Source organism: Rissa tridactyla, chromosome 2 (assembly GCF_028500815.1).
Source record: "Rissa tridactyla isolate bRisTri1 chromosome 2, bRisTri1.patW.cur.20221130, whole genome shotgun sequence".
NCBI classification, from domain to species: domain Eukaryota; kingdom Metazoa; phylum Chordata; class Aves; order Charadriiformes; family Laridae; genus Rissa; species Rissa tridactyla.
In genome coordinates, this window is record NC_071467.1 from 163185244 (window position 1) to 163201387 (window position 16144).

The 16144-nt window shown below is 41.5% G+C and overlaps 1 protein-coding gene across 3 annotated transcripts in view; it reads right to left on the bottom strand.

The window, feature by feature from the left end:
* Positions 1-16144, bottom strand: part of CRHR2 (corticotropin releasing hormone receptor 2) — a 166988-nt gene that overhangs the window by 135259 nt on the left and 15585 nt on the right. The window lies entirely within an intron of this gene.

The window sequence follows — 16144 nt, forward strand, 5'->3', positions numbered from 1 at the left end:
TATGGCCTCTGGAAGGAAGGGCAGGCCACTCAAGACGACTACAAAGAGGTAGTGAAGCTATGTAGGGAAAAAATCAGGAGGACCAAAGCCCAGCTGGAACTAAACCTGGCTTCTGTTGTCAAGGACAACAAAAAAAGTTTCTATAAATATACTAGCAATAAGAAGAGGACTAAGGATTATCTCTGTCCTCTAGTAGATGGGGCTGGCAACATAGTGACCAAGGATGAGGAAAAGGCTGAGGTACTTAATGAAGTCTTTGCCTCAGTCTTCAGCAGTAGGACCAGTTGTTCCCTGAGTACCCAGACCCCTGAGCTAGAAGACAGGGATGGGGAGCAGAATGAAGCCCCTGTAATCCAAAAGGAAACGGTGAGGGACCTGCTTCAGCACCTGGAGGTGCACAAATCCATGGGGCCAGATGGGATCCACCCAAGGGTATTGAAAGAGCTGGCGGAAGTGCTCGCCAGGCCACTTTGCATGATTTATGAGCAGTCCTGGACAACCGGGGAGGTCCCAGCTGACTGGAGGTTAGCAAACGTGACACCCATCCACAAGAAGGGCCGGAAGGAGGATCCGGGGAACTACAGGCCAGTCAGTCTGACCTCGGTGCCTGGGAAGGTCATGGAACTGATCCTCCTCAGTGCCATTACACGGCACATGCAGGAGAACAGGGTGATCAGGCCCAGTCAGCATGGGTTTGTGAAGGGCAGGTCATGCCTATCAAACCTAATATCCTTCAATGATAAGGTGACCCACTTAGTGGATGAGGGAAAAGCTGTGGATGTTATCTACTTGGATTTTTGCAAAGCTTTTGACACTGTTTCCCACAGCATTCTCCTGGAGAAACTGGCTGCTTATGGCCTGGACAGGTGTACTCTTCGCTGGGTAAAAAACTGGCTGGATGGCCGTGCCCAGAGAGTGGTGGTAAATGGAGTTAAATCTAGTTGGTGTCCGGTCACAAGTGGTGTCCCCCAGGCCTCGGTGCTGGGGCCGATTCTCTTTAATATCTTTATCAATGATCTGGATGAAGGGATCGAATGCACCCTCAGTAAGTTCGCAGATGACACTAAATTGGGCGGGCATGTTGATCTGCTTGAGGGTAGGTTGGCTCTGCAGAGGGATCTGGACAGGCTGGACCGATGGGCTGAGACCAATGGTATGAGGTTCAACAAGGCCAAGTGCCGGGTCCTGCACTTGGGTCACAACAACCCCATGCAGTGCTACAGGATTGGGGCAGAGTGGCTCAAAAGCAGCCCGACAGAAAAGGACTTGGGAGTGTTGGTTGATAGCCGGCTGAATATGAGCCAGCAGTGTGCCCAGGTGGCCAAGAAGGCCAACAGCCTAGCTTGTATCAGGAATAGTGTGGTGAGCCAGACTAGGGAAGTGATCATCCCCCTGTACTCGGCACTGGTGAGGCCCCACCTCGAGTACTGCGTTCAGTTTTGGGCCCCTCGCTACAAGAGGGACATTGAGGTGTTGGAGTGTGTCCAGAGAAGGGCTACAAAGCTGGCGAGGGGTCTGGAGGACAAACCTTATGAAGAACGACTGAGGAAGCTGGGGTTGTTTAGCCTGGAGAAGAGGAGGCTGAGGGGAGACCTTATCACCCTCTACAACTACCTGAAAGGAGGTTGTAGAGAGATGGGGGCTGACCTCTTCTCCCTGGTGACAAGTGATAGGACGAGAGGAAACGGGTTCAAGTTACGTCAGGGAAGGTTTAGATTGGATATTAGGAAACATTTTTTCACTGAAAGGGTTATTAAACATTGGAATAGGCTGCCCAGGGAGGTGGTGGATTCACCGTCCCTGGAGGTGTTTAAAAAAAGGGTAGATGGGGCACTTAGGGACATGGTTTAGAAGTGGCTTTTGTCAGGGTAGGTTAAAGGTTGGACTTGATGATCTTAAAGGTCCCTTCCAACCTCAGCAATTCTATGATTCTAAGAAAGTTTGGCCCACACTGTTGCTTATGAGGGAGCAGAATTGAGCTCCCACGTTTGCACAAAGCACTTGGCCCAACAGCAAATGACCTGCCAAGAATGGAGTGTAGAAGGTGAAGGAAACCCATGATTCAGATGGCATTGACATGAAGAGAAATAAAAAAGGAGCTTAAGAATGCAGCACTTCTGGTGCTTATTAACAGACACTCTGAGATATTCCAGGAACAAAAGTGCTGTATATACCAAAGGCTGTCATGGTAACAAGGCTAGCAGCATTTTTGTCTCATTAAATTCTATAATTGCATGTGTTGAGGTGTTTGGCCACATATCTCTCCAACATAAATCCCACAGCTGACCCCCTCTTAGGCTTTGTGCCAGAATTACCTGCAATAGTTCACTGGGGTCCTTCAGGACCAGAGTGACTCAACAGCTTTCTTTAACTCAGGCCACTTGGCCTGTGTTTCAGTTTTCTCCTGTCAGTGGTTTTTCATGTGTTTGAGAATTTCCAGCTACTGTTCAAAGCCACCTTTGTACATCAGATGAAGGCTGGACACGATCAGGTAAGATTTCTGTAGTTGATGGCTTGCCCATATCATTATTCTCTTCCGTGACAGTCTTCTCTAGATTGATCATTATTTAATTAAACTAATATATTTATCCAATAAACACACCAACAAACATGACAATTCAGAGCATCCATCAGTAGCATTTACATATCAGTCAAGAGCTGTATACATGGAATAGAGAAAGAGGACAGGAATTTTTATCATGCTGACCACCTTACCCTTGCTACTTACAAATGCAAACCTTTTAAACACCATCAGGTCTTTTGGGGACTCGCATGGCATCAAGGTGTTTCTACAGCACATAACATGCCAGCCGCTGTCAGTGTCAAGCTGACATGTATATACCTTGTTTTCTCTACATCAAAATATGCAAGTACCACATTTCACAAGGGAAGAGAGTAGTTATCAGAGCATGGGGCAGAAAGACAGGAATTTCAAATCTACTTCTAGCCAATGCTGTGATCTTGGGCAAGTTATCTCCCTTGCCCTTACCTGTGTTTCCAATAGGCACTGAATAATTATTCATTGTGAACACCTGTGCACTCCCCTCCCCAAAAACATTACTTTTATGCCCTGGAACTTCACACCAGCCACTGAATTCCCAATTTAATCCCCTACTTTTCTATGGAGTTATAACTGTGAGTTTCACCTTTGGGCCTCCAAGATTTCTGAAGAAGATCAAATGAAAATACCAACACATAACAGCTCCAGCTAAAAGCAAGAGCAGTTACATCATTCAATTAGAAAGTTCTTATGTTGCGTGTGAGCTTGCAAGGTTACTATGGAATATTTAAAACTCTTGTGATGCAAAAATGTCAGCTGCTTGCTCTTAATTGCTATGTTTTTAGTACCAATCCTGTACCACAGGCAGGCTGCAGAGCGAGAACATCTCACGTTCTAATATTCCTCCAGTGACTGGCTTTGAATTCTTGGCAAATCATTTAACTTTCCACCATATATAAAACAGAGATTAAAATATCCACTCCTCAATTTCCATTGAATCTGTAAGAACATTTTTGCTATTAATTTTTTAAATTTTAAACTATGGAAAGCTAACCAGAACAAAATATTCCTGTTTGTTGTAACACTGGGAACAAGAAGTAACTGAAAATGGTGGACTTAAAGTAAAATAATCCATAACATTCAGGCCTCCTGATATGAGATGAAGAGTTAAGAAGTGCTCCGAAATCTGCAATGCAGATCAAAAATCAAGTATTCTTTGCTTGTTTCATCCGTGGACTATGGGACTGCAGAAAAACAATGTAATAGATACTGTTTAATGCTGCATACATTTTTCCTCAACTGTGTGTCTTCTCAAATAAAATGGACACATTTATTTCATTTTCTTGTGGATGTTGATGAAATTCTAATGGTTATAATACAAAAATAGAAAGCATAATCATTTCTACTGTGCGTGTTTCCATTGATGCCCCTGAGCTCTTTGTCTCCCTGTTGAAAATGGTCATATAATCGCATCCTCCAGGTTAGGGAAATAGTAGCCAAAAGTTTGATAACGTATATAACTATATTTATTTTTATTTTCATTGTATAAAAAAATCATTGCATTTTTTAAAAAGTACATATACTGGGTGAATTTCTGTATCACTTATCTCAGAGATTTGTATCCTAACCAGCATAAAAAGCTATTTTATAGCAACTTGGAGAACTATATCTTTTCTGCTAATAAGAGTTTTACATTTGGATCTGAGAAGGCTTCATAAGAAATTAAGGAAAAGAAGAACAGTAATCAATCTAAACAACATGAAAGAACACCAGCCTGGTCTGACTGAATTGGGCAGTCTCTCACAAGCAGAAATAACAAGTACTTTAGGTGGCAACTGTGGCATTTAAAATAGCATGTCCCCCCTCTGAAACTCAAGACTTTTAAAACCCCTAGGAGAAACAGGGGAAAAAAAGTGGTGAGCATATATAGATGTATATATTTTTATACATATACATATATGTATATTAAAACACCCACAACAAATTGCTCAGATAAGAAGCCACCCATCTTAGCCAGAAATCTTGGTTTTTGCTTGCTAGTACAAATTTCAAAGACCTGGTGCCCACTGAAGTGTGGCTACACATTGAGAAATCATTGAAAGATTTCATTTCCAAGTTTACAGAGATGAACTCACAAGCAGTCTCCTTGAGAAAATTAATACTAAAATTGCAACTGTATCTCCCTTCTGATATTAACTCTTTCCCCTTTATTTACACAGAAGGCAGAAAGTAATAGTCTTCCACATTGCTGCTAAATCACCTCAGGGATACTTTCAAAGAAAGAGAAGGTTCTTAGGAGTATGATTAATTTCCTGTAAGTCTAGATATTGCAAAGTAGAAATCTGCAGCTGAGTGGGCCTTAGGCTGCCTCTACACCCAATGATAAAATAGGCTTGTTAAAAATACCAGAACAGCACTATTGGTTCTGACTAAAGGTCCGCCTACTACATCTTCTTGTCTTGAGTGGATGCTTAGGGACGAACACAGGAACAGGAGACACATAAGCACTCTCCCAGTCTCCATTCATCCCAGAGGACTTCCTGAACAGGACGAGGTTTCTCTGGTATGGTAAACCTCCGTGCATTTAACAGTGTGAGCAGTCAAGAGGTTAGCTTCTAAATGCTTGGGCCTTACGTAGCAGGGAAATCTGAACAAGATGGAGTTTCAAGAGGATGAAGACAGAGCCTTGCAATGGTACAGTTCCTGATGGTGTTCTTTAGAGGGTTTTGGGGAGGACAAGCAAATCCACAGATAGGCTAGGGTTTTTTTACAGCACTGCTATTTAGAGTAATGAAATCCAATTCCTGTAGGACGTTAATGGAATTGAGATCACAGAATCACAGAATTGCCTAGGTTGGAAGGGACCTTTCAGATCACCTAGTCCGACCATCAACCTAACTCTGATAAAAAACCTCACTAAACCATATCTTTAAGCACCATGTCTACCTGTCTTTTAAATAATTCCAGGGATGGTGCCTGAACCACTTCCCTGGGCAGCCTGTTCCAATGCTTGATAACCCTTTCAGTGTAAAAATTTCTCCCAATATCCAGTCTAAACCTCCCCCGGCGCAACTTGAGGCCACTTCCTCTTGTCCTATCGCCTGTTACTTGGGAGAAGAGACCGACCCCCACCTCATCACGTTTACACCTTTAGGAATCTGTTTCTCATTTGTCTCTTTCTCTTAGCTATGGCTATGTGCACTCGACATATTTGCATCCAGAAACAAACTTTCTGCCTAACAAGTTTATGTACATGAGAAACATTAGTCAGTGGAGTGTACCACTGCAGTAAATGAGTCTTCTCATACAAGTAAAGATATACAAAGGGTGAAGTGGTTGAACAGTTCAGGTCCTAGTGGCTTACATAAACTGTGTTAACATTTTCCATTATCTTTTTCCTATACAGCCGGCTTCCACACTTTGATGGTTTAACGAGTAAGATGAATGCCTGGAGAAAAAAAAATAATCACACAGTTCTTATTTTGTAATGGAATAAGAAAGCTGAACAATATAGAGCTGGAGCTTTACAGGTCAGCTTTGCATTTTGACTAGCTTTAGCACTTAACTATTTTTTCATACATGGGACTATACAATAAGATGTCCTCACCTAAGAGTTGGAGGCCAAGGCAAATCAATTCCATGCATAACAGAGTTTATTTAGAAAAGGTCAACCAAGTGATGCAATTGAGAGCTAAACAAGGACAGATGAGCTGCCAGCTGCAACTTTACAATAGGTGATTTGTGCAAGCTGAACGTCTGATCCATTGTCTATGTTCACATTCTAGTCCATAGTAGGCCATGACAGCATCTATAAGTATCCAGCACCCTACCACTTTTTCTTCCTCAGACCATCCGCTGGATTTTCAACAAGCTTTGAGCACATCTTGCAACCTACTAATAGATAGCAGAAGGTCACCCTCTTTTTTTGCTTTCAGTAGATGCTAGTGAAGTAAGGGAGTGCTGGCAGGCATGAGTTTATATACAGGGGCCTAAGACACACAGAGTTTATGATTACACCTTTAGAGGAATGGATGGAGCCTGGTATCACCTTGGTCTGTCCACGTGGTGAATCTGGCTCTGAGTGTGGCTTAGGGACACTCCTCCAAAACAAGCATGAAAACATCCATTTTGTCAAAAGCAGGGAGACAAAGGCAAGACAACTACAGCATGTCATCAAGAGCACATCTAGAGGCTAAACTGGAGAGCCAACTTAGTCAAGGGGACATGAGGTCTTGAGCATTTTACTGAAATCAGAAAAAGCAATAACAACAAAATTCCCATTCTAGCCCATCTCTCCCATTTCCTAATAATAGTTATCCTCCAGCACTATGTATTTTAGACTTTCTCTCGAACCACTCATCCTTCCAAATAGTGTGTTTTGTAGTATCACTATTGTTATGTGGGTTTACTCTCTAGATTGGCCACAGCGTTATTTCACTGCTTGAAAGGCTCATCAACCCACAAACCTAGAGAAAACTGTTGATTTTAAAGGACAGGAGGTGTTTTCATTTAAGACCAGATTCACTGACGTGATTTCATGTGAACAGAAAAGGCACTCCATCTGTTTAGTAGAACTTGGCAAAATGAGAGGTTCCACAGAGTATATTTTTATCTGCTAAGTGTACAAAAAATCATATCTAATTTAGAAACCACATTCAGCAAATGGTATTTATTGTACCAACTGTATAAATTCAAAGATTTAAGTATACTGATGAAGTGTGGCATTGTAACAGTTATTACTGAGAGTCTGCTGAGAACATATCATGCAAAGTGACAAATCAAGGATTGAGGTGTGCCACTCTTCTGAAATATGAAACAAAACTCAATGGCATCTTCTCACTGTAACATGTTTTTGTTTATGAGCTGTGCCTGTCTTATTTGCATTCCTCTAAAATTTTACACTGTTCACTTTTTCCTTTCTTTATTCTTCACAGCATCCCAGGCTGGCAGCATGGAACCACCACGGCAATGCCATCAGGTTGATCACTGTAAATACTTCTAATATCTAACAGGACCGTGGGGTCTGCCCTGACTTCATACTATCAGCAACCCTGTTCTCCAGTCCTCCCGCAGACCCATATACCCAGCATCTTAGTGAACTCCAGATTTTCGGTCAGTTCAGAGCTGATGCCGTTGAGAGACTGTTTTGATGAAGATGTTCAGAAGGCTGTTACCTTCCTGTATAATGTAAAGTCCAAGGAAAGTGATTACTGATACTAGGGGAGTTGATATTTCATCCTAAACCACCAGCACCGCTTCTGGTGTAGTTGGTCCCTCTTCTAAGCCAAGATCACTTCATTTGCTAGTTTCCTGAGGTTCTGCAAAGGCACCCATTCATGGGATTAAGGCACTGGAGCAACTTCTTACTGAAACATGTTTCACATGCAGAATCATGACACATGGTCAGACCGGAAACAATAGCTACTCATGTGGAAAAAAAAAAAAACACTACCCCTCAAAAAACCCCAAACTCTCTGTGTGGCTCTCATCACTATAATAGCTGAGCACTTTACAGCCTCATTTACACAGCCCAGAGATCTTTTTGCTGCAAATTTTGGAAGAACTTGTCAGCTTCTGGATACCTAGGGTAAATGTGGGAACTTTAGATATGTTTATATATCTCATCCATAAACCATTTACCAAAAAAAAACCCAAAACAACCAAAAGCCCCTCAAGCCCCTGAAAGCATCATATTTTCTTTGTACAGCAAACATACAAAGTAGACATGGTGCTTAGGGACATGATTTAGTGGTGGACTTTGTAGTGTTAGGTTAATGGTTGGACTCAATGATCTTAAGGGTCTTTTCCAAATGAAATGATTCTATGGTTCTAAATAATCCCCTCTAGTAGGCCACAGAAATTCTTGGACTGTCTACATAGTTTCCTAATACGTGAGACTTTTTCCATATCCTCAGCTTGGAACGACACATCTTGAGAAATGCAACCTTTTAAATTGTAAGGACCAGTGGCAGTAATACAAATTGTGCAGCAACATACAACACAGTCAGCTTTATTTTGGGAAGTATAAGCAAGCAGTGCTAGACTGCCTGGTATGTCATTTGAGGCAGTGGGAAAATAAACCAACATCATCACCTCTATTTAAATAGTGTTATTGCAATATCTGAAAATAGGAAGCGCTAGGAAGACTGCTTGTATGTAGCTCGAGCTTTGATCATGCAAACGCTGATGCTCAAGGTTAACTTTGTGCCTGTGAGCAGTAACTGGGTTGTGTGGATGTGACGAAAGCACATTCCTAAGTGCCCCACAGGCAGCTGCAGGAGCTGCGTACGTAGCTTCAGCCAGCAGGCTGACACCAAGAGAGTGCAAAGCATATGTTAAAATGAATACCTCATCCAAGTATCATTATAAATGGAAGTGCTCATTGATGTGACCTGCTGGGAAAATCAGGAGGGAAACGGTGAGAATTGCTGCCATGCCATTACTGTGGAGGGATATTTAGAGATGTAATGAGGCCAAATCTTCTGTTTCCGAGAAACAGAATAGTGCAATGTACAGAAATAAATAACCCCTGGAGCAGCGCGTGCCTCACCTTTGCAGTTCTGGATAGAAAGCAAGTTGTCAAATATGCTTGCCTGTCATGAAACTTTCATCTACTAAAAGAGATTGATGGAAATTGACTACTGAAAATTAACAACAGTCAGCCAAGCAAAATCTATAGCCTGTGTGTACTCAGCAGCAGGGGCAGCAAGGCAAAACACTCATGACTTTTTTTTTTTGGTGGGCAAAGCACCTGTGATTAAATCACCTTGTCAGAGAAGATTTCATATATGATTTAAGCTATAAATGTGGATTTAACTCCCGTCTTGCAGACTACATGCTATATGTCATTCAATTTGCATATTTCTATGGAAGTCTTGTGTGGACGTGCCTATATAGGGACGTCTAGATTGAGCTGAACATCTAGTTCATCTAGTGCAGTCATTGGGGATCTAAGGAAGGATTCAGATGGCCACACATAGGCACCTAGTGCCACCAGTGCCCTGAGATATCCCTCTAGGCAGCATCAGCTATTCTAGAGGGCACATGTTTCTTGCAGATTCTGTGTCATATCTGTCAGCCCTGCAGGTCTTGGTTACCCTAAAGCATCTTAAAGGGCACTGGACAGTGATAGGAGGGCAACTAAATCCCATTCCAGTGGCAACAATGTGAGCTCAGATTTACATGTAAACACAAATATTGAGATGTGTAATCTGTGAGATGAGTCCCACCCTATGAATCCATAAGACCTCCAGTAACAGTGCAGTGGCTCCTAAGCACTTCTAATTTCAGCTATTAGCTTTTGCTCTGAAACTCCAGGTTCAGTCCCACCTGCCTGGTTCACAGAGGTGACCTCCGTGCATGCATTAAGCAGAAATGACCCAATCAAGCCTGTATTAACAGCAAATCAGGACGATGGTATTATGACCTGCACAGAAAGCCATTCTGAAACAACTGCAAGCTCAAGATGGTCACACCTGTCTGATCTGCAGAGATTCATGATCAGTAGAAGTCCCAATCAGAAATAAAGAGTGAATGAAGGAAAAAATCTAACCAGGCAGTCAATTTAACTCCTGTTTTTCCAAGTTTTGAACGGAACAACTTAACACTGAATGTCTTTCCCACAGACAAACATGCCACACAAAGGATCGCTACCCTTGCAATAGGCAGGGAGATTGCCTTGAGAAAAGGCCTGTGTTGCTTCTGGATTAGAAATGAACCCAGTACAAATAAACTGGATGAAAAATAAAGTCTTCTAGCCACAGATGAGAGAACTCTTTCCAATAAAGTCACACAGATAAGTCCTCCATAAACAAACCTAGAAAGCTCACATTTTGTTTGAATAAAGCTGCAAGAAGACAGCAATAATTTATAAATGAAATTGTTCACAGAGTCTGCAAGGTCCATTATCTCGCAGTAGTTACAAAACCTTGTTTAGAGACACTTGCACTTGTGCCAAGTTCACAGAGGTGGATCCGTATGGGGACAACATCAAAACAAAAAATGATGGAAATAAAAGCATTATAATGAACGGTCAGCTTCAAGGTGGCAGAAACACTGCACAAACATACCATCAAGCCTTCAAACATTTTCTTATCAAAATGATGGGGAATAATTTTCTGAAAAATGAACATGACAGTTTTCAACATTTGAAAGGAAGCTTTACAATCTTTTACTTTTTTTTTTTGTGCATGAGTATTTCAAATTAAAATTAAGATAAATGTAATCTATAAAATAATGATAAAATGAAGTTATGTATTTAATTGGTTGTCCTACATTTTAGGATGCTAGTTTTCCCCGATTTATGTGTTTTCACCATATACAAGAATGCAAACACATCCATATACTCTCCTCAAGACACACACACACACATGTATTTACTTTGTACTTTTCGTAGCTGGAAACAGAACCAGATCCATAATACTGAAGCAGTGTTTAAAGGTCTGAAATAACCCTTATATATGTGTATTTTGTTTTTGTCATGGAGGGAGCACTTTTGCATCTTAATCTCATTAATTTAGGCTTGAATGACAAAGATCATGCAGCAGACACATGGCTATCAGCTACTATCTTTCAATATACACTTAAAAACTAACCTGCAAAGATATGTGAGTACACATGTGCACTCGCTCCCCTAAGTTGCTTTTACTGTTGTCTAGCATATTTGTGAACAGTTTCCTCTGAAAAGTGATAATAACTTGTTCTACAGCAGTTGAGCACAAGGCCGTCTGTAGTTGGTTTACATGAGACCTCTAGGCAAGTAGATGTCTTTGGTAGCTCAACACTGATAGCCATATTAGAAAGTTATCTGAAGTGTGACAGTGACCAGAGAGGAACTCTGATTCATGCTTCAGAAATGCATAAGATTTCATAAATCCTTCTCTCACATGAACCTTGCTTTGGCCAGTTGTGACTAACCAATAAACCCCTACAATGGAAGAAAGCTCAGAGGAGACAGGCAGGGCTGATGTGCCTGTGAAGCTCAGGGAATAATGCAGAGTGTGCCTGACCACAGCTGTTGCAAAGAAGCAGACTTTATCTCAACACCAAGGGACAGGAGGGTGGCTTTTGTTTTAGATAAACACATATCAACAGTAGAGCGGATCAAAAAGAATTTTGAAGACTGCAATGGGCTTGAGCTGGCTTCAACCTGCATATTCCTCTGTAGTGACTGGGGATGCCCAGTGTCATGATGGTGAGCATATTATAGACACCAGTAATGAATATCACATCGTATCAGGATTGAACTGTGTATTGCAATTGCTGTATTTTCCTAAGTGTAACTTAGATTTGGATTGTCTTTTCAGTATACTTTGTATCCCACTTCTAAATTGGAACATCAAATATCTTCAAATAAGTAAATTTGTCATTAAACGTCATACCCCCCACATGTGGAATGTCTAAAAGAACCCGCTCAGAAGGTAATGGACTCTGACACCAATCAATGCCTGTCCAGGAGAAATAGTGCAAATTTATGTCAGATGCGTTGGATAGGATTTGGTGTGGTGTAGAAGAGTGTACTGCTTTTGTCTGGGATAAAGTTCTTCATAGTAGCTTGTATCGGGCTATGTTTTCGACTTGTGATGAAAATAGTGTTGATAACAGAGGGATGTTTTAGTTATTGCAGAGCAGCGCTTACACAAAATCAAGAGCTTTTCTGCTTCTCACACCGCATCAGAAAGGGTGCACAAGAAGTTGGGAGGGGACACAGCCAGGACAGCTGACCTCAACTGACCAAAGGGATACCCCACACCATATGATGTCATGCTCAGCCATAAAAGCTGGGGAAGAAGGAGGAAGTGGGGGCATGTTTGGAGTGATGGCATTTGTCTTCCCAAGTAATGATTAGGCATGATGGAGCCCTGCTTTCCTGGAGATGGCTGAGCATCTGCCTGTCGATGGGAATTAGTGGACGAATTCTTTATTTTGCTTTGCTTGCATGCGCAGCTTTTGCTTTACCTATTGAAATGTCTTTATCTCAACCCACAAGTTTTCTTACTTTTACCCCTCTGATTCTCTTCCCCATCCTACTAGCGGGGAGTGAGCGAGTGGCTGTGTGGTGCCTACCAGGGTTATACCACAACAAAGAGGTTCAACAAGGAATAAGAAAAGAAGACCACTTTTCATAACTTCCCAGTTTTGTGCTATTGTAAGTGCTGGAGAAGCCCCAACAACAGCAGAAATTATGTCAATCTCCAAGTGATGTCACATTAGTTGGAGACTTGACTAGCATCTTTGAGGCGTCGTGTGTTGGAATCCACCCCTGGATACATACCTCACACACCCGCCAACATGTTCCTTAAACCAGAGCTTCCCTAGAGACTTGAGGAAATAACATCAGAGTAGTATAAGCCAGAATTTGTACAGGTGGAATCCAGCACCGCTCAGCATCAGGAAGGTTTACACCATTTCTGTGAGACAACAGTTTTTCACTGTACTACAAAGTGACCAGAATGAGGGCAAGGAACCAACACCCCCACACACACACACACCCCCCGCCCCGGCCAGGAGGGTACAGTTACCAGTGGGAACAAATAGTTTTTCCATTCAATGTATCCCAGGCCTTCATGAAATGAAATGCGTGACATCTAATCTCCTGTCTCTCCTTTATTGGGCTGTCTGAATAGCCTTAAACACCATAAATGCAAATTATAACCTTGAAAGTGAGAGAAGGGTAAGAAAGTGAAGGAAAAGAGAGAATGTAATTCTTACACTGATGCAATCAGCACAGTTAGCACTGGCCATCCACCCTCTGGTTTATTTTTTGGGCAAAATTCCTGTTTTCAGATAAATCATCTTTTGACAAGGTGGCCAAACAGGTCAATGGACCAGAAAGTGGTATCAAAAGATTTCCATGGAGACCAAAGGTGAGTAGGATCAGATATACGTCAAGACTTGTAGTCTCGAGTGGAAACATACAAGATGGGAAAGCCAAAGGATGTGAAGGGAAGCATGACAAAACCCATGGAACATCAGTGTGTACTGAGGACCTTCCTCTGAGTTCCCATAAAAATTGAAGCCATAACTCAGTGCACACATTATACAAATATATAGAATCACAGTCATCCGGTCATCCGGGATATTAATATAATTTTAGCCAAACCGTATCAGGAGATTACAAGATCAGGAACATATTCAGCTCAGTCACTGTAGAAAAAACCCTCCATTTCAACCAATTAATCTTATAAAGCATAGGAATAAATAAAATTCTTCCTCAAGTCCACAAATAAAAACACACATTCCCATCAAGCTCAAAACTTGCACCCAAGCAATTATGAAGGTGTTACCCACAGAATTTTCAAGGAAACAACGCCCAAAAGAGAGAGTGAGTTATATTGCCTTCCACCCCTGAAAAAGTATCGCTTGGTTTAAATCACTTCAGACTGAATTTACAATGTCATTCACTCAGCAATTCAGTGAAATTACACACACATGAAATTCTGAAAAGCATTTTATGCCATCTGTTTGGGATACTTAGTGTGAACATATTTGGGGGGTGAAGTTAGTAATTATAGGGGACGGAAATTAACATATTGTGCTAATTAACAGCATCTTCTGGAAAAGAGACAAGGAAGATAACCAATTACAAAACTTTAATGTTTACTATTCTCCCAGCTATAAATAAAGATTGTTCAATATGGCTCTCCTCGGAGGCTTTTTTATGATTTTTTTTTCCCTTCTGAAAGATGTTATCTGCACTATGTGAAAGAATGGGAGCCAGAGAAGAGACTCAGACATTGCAGACTCTATGTTCTGGTTCTGTACATCCATGCTGCTGAATGGAGCACACCACTGTTTCAATGTGATAGATCCTTATTGTTATGAGGGTTCAAAAGGAAGGATGCACACAGCTCACCTAATTTTGGACATCAAAAAATGAGATTAGATTTAGTCACAGGATCTTGTTTTCCTTGGATCCCTTTAAAAAAAATAGTTTCATTTCTGCTCCATTTTAGATCCCAGTTTAGGATGAAATCACGCTTTGGACTTCAATTGTACCAACTATAACTTTACTGACTATGAATAAGAGATCACTATATTGCAGACCTCCATTTTTAACGAGAAGACTCATAGCTGAATAGTCCAGACCGTTTTGAAGACCCTGCAATTGTCATGGAAGACAAAAGGAATATGTAGTGGTCAGAAGCACCATGTTGATGATCCACCACACTGAGAAAAGTACATCAGCCCATGCTAAGCAAAAAAGGGAACTTTTGTCCATAGTATGTCCCAAAGTTAACCTCATGCTTGTGCCTGAGTCTGGACTTATTTCCAACTGATCTGAACATGAAGCAGTTTAGGGTTTTACTGTATGTATAAGCCCATGCTCAAAGCAGGGTACCAGTTCACAGGATTTTGAAGCATGCTGCAGAAAGGGCTACAAGGGTCACAAGCACCATGGGAAGGTATGTTCTAGAAAAGCTGCATGTTGGATCATCTCTATGTAACAATCAAGTTTCATTAATTTCAGAGCTTTACCTTTTTGATCAGTGATACTTTACAGCAGCAGAAGAGAGGCTTCTGTGACTTCTCTCTTCCCTTTTCATATTAAAATGCTATTATAGTTGTTCCACTCAGCCTGAGAAGATACCCTGTCTTCATGCATCATACACATAGCCAGAATTTTTTTTTTGTCAACAACTGAGGAGTAAATTGTTTGCCAACTTCTAAGACAGCCTGGTGTGAAATTTGTTTTTTTCCAATAGAAGCTCTGGATGAGGAAAAATACCTTATGAATTAATGGCAAGTTTTACAATAATATTTACAAAAAATATTCAAAAGGAAAAGAACACCCGAAAGAAGTGTCCAAAATTTCACAGAACCCCATCTATCCTTCCTTTGTTTCCAGCTACAGAATGGAATAGATGGTCATTAAAATTTATACCAGGAAATATGCCACATGAGGCAGAGCTGCTCCCTGGAACACAATGGCACAAGTTGCAGAGCTCAGGCTAGATTCATAATACAGGTCAACACACCCATTTATATGCAAATTAAGAGGCAGTTAAGGCAACACAACTTTCAGACTTCAGTCTGATCAGCTTATCTAGATCAGCTTATTGTCCTTAAGGAATTGATACAGTCAGAGTAAAACACAATTGATCTAATATATTATACAGAAAGATTTTTTCTTCCTTGAGTCTCATTTCCTTTGCCATTTCTCAGGGCTGGAGAACTGTCTGAGCTGAATGATAACATATACATTATTACAAGATATTTCAAACTCCTCCCCCTATGAAGATTTACCGGGGGGAAAGAGAATTGATGGGGAAAGAAGCGATTTTGCTTTTTCCCCCAGTAGCATCGCTCATTGCAGCACACCCCCCCAGTCACGCCACAGAGGAGCGTCTCCCAGTGTGCTTCTCCCACTTCTGAAGCAAAGCTGGATCCAGTTTCTCATCGCTTACAGTATCATTTTTGTGCTGGTGCATTTTAGCCAAGAATCAAGCACAAGAATCAGTGCTTTGCTCTGCTTTCAAAAACTGGTATAAAGAAAAGGCACCATATCCCCCGACTCCTTCCTGTTATTTGCCCTTCTACAGGGTATGTGATACTCCCTTTACTCCACTGCCAGTGCCCCTAAGTGCCCCTGCCTCACCTCTTTGTCAGAAAAGCCTTCTGTCCTAGCCGAAAAAGTTAGAGTCA